The 12,290-nt window shown below is 36.3% G+C and overlaps 1 protein-coding gene across 1 annotated transcript in view; it reads right to left on the bottom strand.

Annotated features, from left to right (window-relative positions):
• Window positions 1-12,290, bottom strand: part of ANK2 (ankyrin 2) — a 584,595-nt gene that overhangs the window by 476,821 nt on the left and 95,484 nt on the right. The window lies entirely within an intron of this gene.

Genomic DNA, 12,290 nt, shown 5'->3' with positions numbered 1-12,290 from the left:
TTAAATGCTGGAAAAATAGAGATGTTGACTAAAACCTCAAGTAGAAAGGAATTAGGAGACCAGAGGGAGAAGCAAAGAATGCTGAGAGAGAATAACGACTTAGATAAAATGAAAAATAGAAAGATATGGAGCTACAGGGATCAACAAAACCACAAACAGCTGCAAGTTTCCTCAAGGCTCAAGAGCATCCAACCCCCACCCCCCGCCCCTGCCATTTAAATACAGAAACGCCTTAGCAGGGCTTGCAGGAGGTCTCTAGCTTCCACTGAAAGCTTCAACCACAGAAACAGTCTTATTTTACAAGATAATCAAATTCTATCTGGAGACATTCTCATTAAGTAGACCTTTTAAATCCTGAACCCAAACCTTCCACTTTATACTCCCATAAACTGGTCCCATTCTGCCTTCCAGAACTACACTGATTCTCTTTCCACACATCTCCAAATATTCAAAAGCAACAAACTGGCCCCATCTCCCCCAACCATTCCTCCTCTAGGCTAAAGCTCCACAATGTCTTTGGCCTCTCTAATATGATATCATTTCCAGACAGTCATCCTTTTATCTTAGTCAATCTCCTTTATATGTATCATAATTTTTTAGTTTGCTTCAAAAAAAATTTGCATAAGGATAGGTTAAAGTTAAATGATTGTTTATAACTTGTACCTTATTTATGAAAACACTTTCTACTTTCTTCAGAGTTCTTTACATGAGTTCTATGGTTCAATCCTCACTGTACAATGCTTTTTTTTTTTTTTTTTTCAATTTTAAGTTGGAAAAACTGAGAATCAGAAGGGCTCATTAACATATCCAGAGTATGGGTCCAATATCAAACACCTGTCTCTAGTTTTGTTTTTGTTTAACTTTCTATTATGAAAAATTTCAAGACATACAAAAAGCAAAGAGGTTTGTTAAGTGAACACCCATATCTCTTTCCCTACATTTAACAATTATAAGTTATTTTATTCTGTGGTATTTTAAAGCAAATTCTAGGTATATGTATCCTGGCATTCCATCACTAAATTTTTTAATATGCATCTCTAAACTATAAGGACTTCTGCTTACATAACCATGAACTGTATCACACCTAACAAAATTAACAATAACTTCTCAATATCACCTAATTATCCACTCCATATTCTAATTTCTCTTATATCCAAAATGGCTGGATTTTTTGCAATGAATTTTCTTTATGAGTCATATCCTTTAACTGGGGCTTCCCTGGTGGGTCAGAGAGTAAAGAATCCGCCCTCAGTGGAGGACACCAGGGTTCAATCCCTGGATCAGGAAGATCTCCTGGAGAAGGGAATGGCTACAGTATTCTTGCCTGGAGAATCCCATGGACACAGGAGCCTAGCAGCCTACCCCTAACTCCTGATCCATTCCATGGAAATCATACACAAAACGGGAAAAGATATGCTTAAGGAGACAAAGAGGAAAGAGGAAATTGATTAATCAATTAACTGATATTTACATTTTCCTGAGTATAGGAAGAAATAGAATATCAAAGGCTACATGAAGTTAACTCCTTTGATTAAATGAAGGAAAATTATATTAGCACTTTTAATAAAGTTTTTTACTAACATGTCACTTTCCTTTAGCTTTACATTAGGGAAATTTGAATCTTACCTAGCATGAAGCTACTTTGAAAACTAATTGAAAGAGGTTTTGGGTTTCCCTTGTGGCTTAGCTGGTAAAGAATCTGCCTGCAATGTGGGAGACTTGGGTTCAATCTGAGTTGGGAAGATGCCCTGGAGAAGGGAAAGGCTACCCACTCCAGTATTCTGGCCTGGAGAATTCCATAGACCATAAAGTCCACGGGGTTGCAAACAGTCAGACACGACTAAGCGACTTTCACTTTCACACTTTGAAAAGTGAAATTATATGTAGCAATCTGGGAAATATTTTCAGCAAGTTTTCTTTGTCTTTAGTCTTAAAATATTCTACTAAATCTGATTACAAACAACTGAAACTTTGGATTAACACTGAATCTTGTATCCTTTGTAGGCAGAAAGTCACAGCTGCATATATGACTGAGGCTGGCTTGCTAAGACTGTTCAATATTTCAGCCAAATGTTTTACCTTTATCACTTTCATCAGGCTAGGGGCTAAACCTTGCACTTATTAAACAACATATTAACAGTTGTTGATAGATAGCTAGTCAATGGCAGTAGGAACACTATGATATTCTGTTGTCTTTTAAAATACGAATTACACCAAATCTTCATCACCTATATTAAGCAGCAGTTTCCAATTTTTTAGAGTCACTATAAGCCTGAGTGTTTGATTTCATCACAATTCCCAAATATGAGTGAAAATTAATTTTGTCTATAAGAAAAAATATGCAATTCCTATTAAGATAACTAGAGATAGCAGGATTGGGGATATAAATCATTATGGGATGCTGTCTGATAGAATTATCACTTGATTCTCTAATCAAGGTATCAAGACCAACCTGCAGTAACTTCAAGTGAGAGAGGAGCCTTTACGGAACTGGTTAAAGTAGAAATCCTGGAATAGTACATAATATTAGTATGTACTATTAGTATGTATTATGTAGTATTATGTAGTATGTATTATGTAATATTAGTATGTACAACCAAGGTTATCATTAACCTACAAAAAACACAGGGCTTCCTGCACCCCCATTCATTTATGCTGTGAGCCAATGATAACATGGGATTGAGGAGAAGACCAATTTTGCAGGTTCCGGCCTCTCTATTTCCAACCATTAAGACTCTGGTCTCCATGGCTTGGTTCTGCTCAACCACTTTCCCAGAAACGGCCCCAGGCTTTCTCCCTATCACATGCAGAGTCCATAAAGGGTTTAAAAGTCCTTACTATCACCAAGAGGAAAGGATTACAGTACTGTTACAAAACATAACTTTCTGTTTATCTCCACCTAACACCTTGAAACTTCGGTGTCCTGGTCCACATGTGCTCTTCTGACCAAATCCTGGCAGTTATTCTCAATCCTTGCTTAATACAGTTTCCCCACCAAGACATTTTACACTTGTCAAAGGCTACTGCTGCTGCTGCTAAGTCGCTTCAGTCGTGTCCGACTCTGTGCGACCCCATGGACTGCAGCCCACCAGGCTCCCCCGTCCCTGGGATTATCCAGGCAAGAACAGTGGAGTGGGTTGCCATTTCCTTCTCTAATGCATGAAAGTGAAAAGTGAAAGTGAAGTCGCTCAGTCATGTCTGACTCTTAGCAACCCCATGGACTGCAGCCTATCAGGCTCCTCCATCCATGGGATTTTCCAGGCAACAGTACTGGATTGGGGTGCCATTGCCTTCTCCCTGTCAAAGGCAACCCCACCTGCTATTCCTGACTGCTGTCCTTTAACAATTTGAGTCTCAGTCTTACATCTCACTTTTTCCCCCATATACAGTCCAATCTCACCTTCTCTCTCTGCCCCTCATACCCTGGTTGGTATTCATAGGTAGCACCCTAAACAACACCTGAGTATTTTCAATAATCAGGAAAATGACTGTACAAGGTGAGGTCCCATCCTGATAAGAACGTCCACCACCAAATATTCTATTCCTCTACCCCCTCAGTGCCATCTTATTCACCAGCTCCATTTTATAGGTCTGGAAGCAAAAAATGCATTATTCTGCTAGTGGCAAGAGAGTCACTTAGAGATTGCACTTCATGAGTCAGAAACTCCATCACAGTCTCCTCACTAGGTAACAACTCATGGTAAATGGGTATAGGAGAGTCCTTCCAACACCTATATAAGCCTCTACTTTCTGGTAACAAGAGAGAACAGGCCACAACACCAGTCCTCATCCTATAGAAGGATATCACTAGACCTGTGGTCATCAGAGAATCAAGGTTTAATTTGTGGATCAGATGGTTATGGTGAGAGCCTGCATCGGGATGCAAGAACAATGGCTCATTGTTTTTCAAACTCATTTATCTCGACAGTCACCTAGAAAGAGTCATTGAGGTAAAGAAATCAAAGACTGGTAAGGGGAAAATCAGCCTGGGCAGCTGGCTAGTGCCTAGGTTGATCATGATAGAAACAAAAAAAGAAAGATGAATGCACAGGCTGCATAGGAACACAGTTACAGGCTGAATCCAAAGGACAGAATGTGTACTTGTCACAGCAAGGCTACTAAGTCAGCAATGTCCCTTCCACAAAGCTCTCCTCATGTCTTCATTTTTCCCATAGTCCTAAAAACAATTTGCTTTCATCATAGCAAACTGTTTAGAATAGACATACGTCTATAGAATGGTATGATCATCTTTAAATGAAGAGGTATGCTAAGTTGCTTCAGTCGTGTCCAACCCTGTGCAACCCCATAGACGGCAGCCCACCAGGCTCCCCCGTCCCTGGGATTATCCAGGCAAGAACACTGGAGTGGGTTGCCATTTCCTTCTCCAGTGCATGAAAATGAAAAGTGAAAGTGAAGTCACTCAGTCGAGTCTGACTCTTAGCGACCCCATGGACTGCAGCCCACCAGGCTCCTCCATCCATGGGATTTTCCAGGCAAGAGTACTGGAGTGGGGTGCCATTGCCTTCTCTGAAATGAAGAGGTATATAGCAGTACAAATCAGGGATTTCCTAAATACAGAAGTTAACTTTGACCAAAGTATGAGTCAAATAAATGTTGACTGGTAAGCACAAATCAACCTACTTATAAACTTAAATACACATGGTTCCTCATACTATCTTGAACTCAATGAAAACAAAACAAAACTTAAGATTGGGTGGCTTAGACAAGAGAAAATATTTCCTGACAATTCTGGAGGTCAGAAGTCCAAAATCTAGTGTAGTCAAGATTGGTTTTTTCTGAAGCCTCTCTCCTTGGCTTATAGATGGCTATCTTCTCCCTAGATTTTCAAATGGTTTTCACTCTGGATGTGTCTGTGTCCTAATCTCTTCTTACAAAGACAGAAGTCCTATTGGACTAGGACCACTCTAATGATGTCATTTTAATTATCTCTTTAAAGATCTATCTCTAAATATACTCTGGAGTACTGGAGCTTAGCACTTCAACATATGAATTTTGAGACGACACAATTCAGTCCATAACAGTTACTATTCCAAAATATTCTACCTTAGATGTTTTAAGAAAAATGCAATCAGCAGATGAATGGATAAGAAAGCTGTGGTACATATACACAATGGAGTATTACTCAGCCATTAAAAAGAATACATTTGAATCAGTTCTAATGAGGTGGATGAAACTGGAGCCTATTATACAGAGCAAAGTAAGCCAGCAAGAAAAACACCAATACAGTATACTAACCATATATATGGAATTTAGAAAGATGGTAACAATAACCCTGTATACGAGACAGCAAAAGAGACACTGATGTATAGAACAGTCTTTTGGACTCTGGGAGAGGGAGAGGGTGGGATGGTTTGGGAGAATGGCATTGAAACATGTATAATATCATATATGAAACCAGTCGCCAGTCCAGGTTCAATGCACAATACTGGATGCTTGGGGCTGGTGCACTGGGACGACCCAGAGGGATGGTACGGGGAGGGAGGAGGGGGGAGGGTTCAGGATGGGGAACACGTGTATACCTGTGGCGGATTCATGATGATATATGGCAAAACCAATACAATATTGTAAAGTTAAAAAATAAAAATTAAAAAAAAGAAAAATGCACATTTTTATGATTGATAATGGAAATATTTCATAGTGTCATGTGTGTTTTCTATTGTAAGTGCTAATGACTTGAGAATATACTCTTTTCCTATTTAAAACATTTCCTAATTGCATCAGCTTAGGAAAATAAGACACTTCCTCCTATCAATTATAATTATTGCAAAAGCTAGTTCAAAAAAAAAAAACACAGCAACTGTTTTATTGTGAATTCCAATGTATTATTATTTTCTCTATATTTGCACTGCTTAAAATGCAGCTATACTTATTATTTCAAAACTTAAACATGTTGTCACAGGTGATTCTACAGCAAAATTTTTCCTGATATTTCCAAAAGTGTACATATTAATTTATTTTATTTAAGATAAAAATGAACCAATAAGACAATTAGAAAATCAGAAAATGCTTATACATTTTATAGGCTAATAGCAGAGAAGAGACTTTCTTAATTAAACATGAAAAATATCTATAGAGATAGCCTTATAATGGCTCTGATCATTTGGTATGAGAAAGTTTACTGATCTGGAAAGCAAGAGAGGATCTTTGAATTGTTTCAGAAGCAAAGTCACATCTCCACACAACAGGTCAAAGAAATAATTACAACTTACATATAGCTTTGACATATTTTGCCTATTGCCATAGCAATAGGAAAGTTTCTCCAGTGAATACAATGGAGTTTATGACTATAGCTTAGCAAAAGATGTAAGAATGATTATGATGTAATTAAAAGCTGCAGAATGGTTGATTTTTTTTCTCAATAAATCTGCCAGAATAGATTTTTAGAAAATGAAAAAGCAGATGATTTTGAGAATTTTTTCTGTGTGATATCAGAGACAGACTCATCTCAGCTTATGAAAGAAGCAGTAATGGGCAAGAAAGATATATATCCTATCTCCAACTTCAGTCCCAAGTAGTGATTAAGTGAGAAAACAGCCACCACTTGGAAGAGCGGCAAGTACAGAAATATTTCTGATAGGAAATCCTTTCCAAAGGCAAATCTAAGTCACGCGAGGATTTACAGTTGAGAAAGCATCATTTTTGAAAAGGTAAAATCATAACTATCATTCAAATATTTGATGATCTATGTCAAAGATTTTATGTATCCAATTAATGACAAGATCAGTAAAACTGGTTCAGAGGAGAATCTGAAGAACAGACTTACACATGGATCGCTATGTACACTAAGTGCTGAGATAATTGGCTAGTATATACAAAACTGGTTACTATCCTATTTGACACAAAAACATTGTTTTGGATTATCTTTTATATAAAACAGAAATTAATTATATTCAAACTGGACAAAGTCTATTAGCATTTCTAAGGAAAACAATCATTTGCATTCCTATCAGTTTTCTACAAATTAACTTCTACTGCTACAAAGTTATAAAATGGCCTGGAAAGAGAATTAAATATGCAAAGCCTTACAAAATCAGATAATTCTAGGAAGGTCTGCTTGATAACACCTACCACTTCACTGAACAGACACCCAGAAATCTCTTCTGCCCATTTCAGATCTTTGACAATTTATTCTGACATAGTTGAATCAATCAGCCTGTTCTTTGTCACTGTATTCCTGGCACAGTAGAATCTTAGACAATAGACATAAAAACTATCAATATGCGGGGAGAGCACTCATAAGAGAAAGATCTGTTTTCTATCAGAAAAAATAAGTATATACCTATTTTAAAGAGTAGACTCTGAACTCTTTCAGAGAGTAACAATTTTGAGGACGAGTGGACGTCTTACCTCTTCATATTCTCAATGCTCTGCACATACAGCCCAGTCCTTCCTGACTAGTCTACACTTCAAAATGACTAGGGGAGATTTTCTGTTTTGTTTTGTTTAAATATAGTCACTCTGATCCTACTGAAATCTACTGAATCCAGTTCTCCAGGAATAGAATCCAAGTCTCTGGACTTTTTTAATGATCCTGATGTGTGACCACAGGAAAGACACACTGTTGATTGACAGAAAAGAAAAGGTTCAAAGAAGTTATTTCTGAAATTGTTGTGCGGGAGTCCAGAACACAAACTAACAGCTGACTTTAGTTGCAACTATCCTATCAAAAGCAAAGTATCACTGTATTTCCTTTTCATGATCACTATAAATTTTCCCCTGTAACTATCATAATTATAGTCAACAGTAGATAAATGTGTTGATTACCAGAGAAGCCCAGGAAAGAAACTTATTCCATGCTCTACAGCATTAATTAATTTTATATTCTGTACCAGCTAACTCTTCTGAATAACCTCTCAAAGTTCTTCCAAGTTTATTACACTCAGGTAATAAAACCCTAAAATGTTTCCAGTATACTTGCACCATCAGATTTTATTAATTAAGAATTTCTTTGAGTTACTTACTATCACTATCATTATGTATTAGGAGGACTATGCCAAGTGGGGATTTGCCAGAATTAAGCTATTATTTTCTCCCAACCATGTGCAATTTTTCTTTCAGAACATAATTCATATAAGCAATGGAACCTGCATTAGGCAGATATATTTTCTGTATTAATGAAAAAATGTCATACAATTTACCATGGGAGATAGAAAACAGATGAATGTTATTCTTCTAAGATCATGACTGCTAATCTGAGAGGTGAACTGAAGCAGTTGATCCCAGTTTCAGGTTAACAAAGGTATTTTTGCATTCATTGTTGCTTTTCCCCCCACGCATTTCAGAAAAAAACCTAACTTTTAACACATACTATTGATAATGATTATTTCACCACTGTGGCTTGAAATAAGATTTGGAATAAATAAGCTTTAAAAAATGCAGTTTGCAATTTATAAAGATAATGTGTTCATTCTAAGAAAAATTTGAAATTAAAAGGTTAAAGAAAAATGATAAGTATCCAATAAAACCATTATTTACATATATCTTTTGTATGTTTCTATGCATATGAAAAATATAGCTGAGGGCATATTGGATGCATTTCTTTCATCCTGAATTTTAAAGTTAATAAATCATAAGCATTTTTATATCATTAACTTTTCTTTCAAAAGAGACTTTAAGAATGGATGCATAATATTCCATTTCATGGATAAAGATAAACCATAATTTATTTAACAATTTCCTTATTATTAAATATATGATCGTTTTTAATTTGGAGTCATAATAAAATAGCTTTTAAAAAGCTCTTTTCTCAACAAGCATTATCCATATTATGCACTAGGCATCTAAAACTGTCACCCATGGATAAACTACTTGAATTTTCTGGAGATGTTTCAAGAAATCTAAGGAGCTCATAACTTTAAAATATCAGTATATTCTTTTTAATTAATTTAAAAATCATTTTTATAAAAACAGAAACCATTATGAGATATCATCTCACACCTATTAGAATGGACATCATCAGAAAAATAAAAGATAACAAATGCCGGCATGGATGTAGAGAAAATGGAAACCACTGCACACTGTTGTTGAAAACTGGTGCAGCCAGTGCGGAAAACAGTATGAAGGATCCTCAAAAATTATAAACAGAACTACCATTTGATGGGGAGGGAGGAGGGAGGAGGGTTCACAGGTATACCTGTGGCGGATTCATTTCGATATTTGGCAAAACTAATACAATATTGTAAAGTTTAAAAATAAAATAAAATTAAAAAAAAAAAAAAGAACTACCATTTGGTTCAGCGATTCCACTTCTGAGAATACATTCAAAAGAAACAGCAACACTAAGTCTAAAAGATGCCTGCACCCTTTGTTTACTGCAGCATTATTTTCAACAGCTAAGATACGGAAACATCCTAAGCACCCATCAATGTGAATGAATGAAGAAACTGCAGCACAAATAAATACAATGGAATATCATTCAACCATAAAGAAAATAAGAATTTGCTACAACATGGACCTTGAAGGCATTATGATAAGTGAAATAAATGAGAGAGAGAAAGATAATACTGTATGATCTCACTAATATGTGGAATTAAAAAAAATAAATAACCTCATATAAAAAGAGATCAGACTTCTGGATACCAGACATGTAGGGTATAGTGAGAAAAAATTGGAGGAAGTTGGTCAAAGGTACAAACTTGCAGTTATAAGATGATTAAGCACAAAGATATAATGCACAATGATGATGAGAGCTAACACTGCTATAAGCTAGGCATAGGAAAATTGTTAAGAAAACAAATTATAAAAGATCTTATCATAAGAAGAATTTTCCCCTTTTTTCTTCATTCTCTTTTTATTGTATGTATATGAAGAGATAGAGGTTAGCTGAACCTATTGTGGTAATAATTTTGCATTGTATGTAAGTCAAACCATCATGCTGGATGCCTTAAACTTACACAGTGATGTATGTCAGTTGTTTCTCAATAAACTGGAAAAAAGATTCTTAAAAAATAAATTAACTATAAAGGAAAAACCATTTTTACATATCGTCTCTTAGTTTTTCACACCAAGACTTACAGAAGTACCTTTGAGGTCATGAAAACAGAGGTGTGACTACAGTGCATCACAACTGGGAGAACCATTATTTTTAAATCTGTGCTAAATTTCAGAGATCATTTCCTTTTGGTCTGAATCAAATTCCAAGAATTTGGGCGTTGCATTGTATTCCTTTCCAAATCCTCATTCCTCCCTACTTCAATATCTAAAGTGCCTTAACAACATAGAAAAAGTGACCAATTCTTTTTTTTTTTTACAACTTTACTCAAGAGATGACTTAATATTAATATTTTGGTTCCCATTTTGTTCCAATCTCAACACTTGGCCCTTAGGAGTATTTAAAATAAACATTCTAATTTTAGAGCAGTCATGAACTTTTTTACTTAATAGTTAATTCGTATTTGCAAAACACAGTCTTTTTTATTTTAAAAAATATCTAGTTCATGTTCTTTTTCCCCAACTTCATCTACAACTTGAGCTTGCTATTTGTTAGCACTTTATTGGCCCAACACTCATTTAAAACAAAATGGCAACAATTAGCTTAATAATCAGCTTCCAAAACTATACTATAGAGTTTAATATTTTAGTTAGCAGTTTAAGTACCTACAACATACAACACTCTCTACCAGAGCGACTGCTTTAGTATTTTATTTGGAAAGGGAAAGAAGCAACAACATTAAAGACATTCTTAAAAAGTCTTCATTATTATCTTCTACAGGAATTATTTAAATTATTGGAATATAAATAAATTTCATTTCTCTAATCTCTGCTGATGCTGCTGCTGCTGCTGCTGCTGCTAAGTCGCTCAGTCGTGTCCGACTCTGTGCGACCCCATGGACTGCAGCCCACCAGGCTCCTCCGTCCTTGGGATTTTCCAGGCAAGAGTACTGGAGTGGGGTGCCATCACCTTCTCCAGTCTCTAGTTTAGTATGAATGTGTTAAGTGGGATTGGCTTTGACTCTAGCACTATTATATGTCAAAATACAAAAATGCCAAAAATAGAATAATAAGTCCAATAGAATATACTGCTTAATGAAAAACCAGATCTCCATTTTGAAACTATTTATACTTATCTGCTGATGAAATTTAAATCTATGTTTTTCTAACAACAAATTGAAGGTATTATTTTCTTTGAAGTTAGAAAAATAATCTTAGAATTATGTAAGTTTTCTTTTTTTAAAAGGAACATTAAAAATGTTATCTTTTATAATACTAGAAAAAAGAGAAACAACCGAAAGTAACTCTGTTCCCTCTGCTTGTGTATCTTGAGTTTTACTAGGCTGATGTCAGTGACAATAATATTAGACAATCATTTTTAATTACAGCTGTTTTTTCAGAGTTTGGCCATACTTAACCAAAATGCGACACTGATATTGAACTGTCTGAACTGATTAATGTATTCAGTTCAGTTCAGTTCAGTCGCTCAGTTGTGTCCAACTCTTTGCAACCCCATGAATTACAGCACACCAGGCCTCCCTGTCCATCACCAACTCCCGGAGTTCACCCAGACTCATGTCCATCGAGTCAGTGATGCCATCCAGCCATCTCATCCTCTGTCGTCCCCTTCTCCTCCTGCCCCCAATCTCTCCCAGCATCAGAGTCTTTTCCAGTGAGTCAACTCTTTGCATGAGGTGGCCAAAGTACTGGAGTTTCAGCTTTAGCATCATTCCTTCCAAAGAAATCCCAGGGCTGATCTCCTTCAGAATGGACTGGTTGGATCTCCTCACAGTCCAAGGGACTCTCAAGAGTCTTCTCCAACACCACAGTTCAAAAGCCAACATTAAACTTCAAGACCTTTTTGAAACTTTAAGTAATCTCTTTACAAAACCTTTGCTCAAAATAAGTGATTCATCCCACCTCTGAATCTTTCATACCAGACTGAGCAGTTCTTGCTACGATCTCAAGTATTTCCAAGCAAAACACACTTTAATCAATAGGCACTTCGGTGTTGTAAGATAATAGAAAGTGTATATATATATTGGTCTCTCACTGGTTCCTGGCACAGAGAGCCTAAAATCCATGTAAATAACAAGAACTGAAAAAGATAATCTTTCTGTTCATCTTTGATCTTTGGCCCCAGTTTCTGACACTAGTTGGAATTTCCCTGTGAGACAGGAGTGCCTTTTGTTCTAAAAAGGTGAGTCTTAGTGAGATCCCGGATGGGGGCAGATCAGCAGAAACACCAAGCCTTGTTTAAAAGCTTGTTATTTTCAGCTCCACCATCCCCCACTCTCCAGAGAAGGGAGAGGGGCTGAAAATGGGAGTTCATGAAGAAT

The sequence above is a fragment of the Bos grunniens genome, chromosome 6, assembly GCF_055505025.1.
Source record: "Bos grunniens cultivar Pamir isolate PY7600 chromosome 6, Bosgru_T2T1.0, whole genome shotgun sequence".
Classification (NCBI taxonomy): domain Eukaryota; kingdom Metazoa; phylum Chordata; class Mammalia; order Artiodactyla; family Bovidae; genus Bos; species Bos grunniens.
Note: the sequence above shows the minus strand (reverse complement) of the source record. Positions and strands in the feature narration are given on the sequence as shown.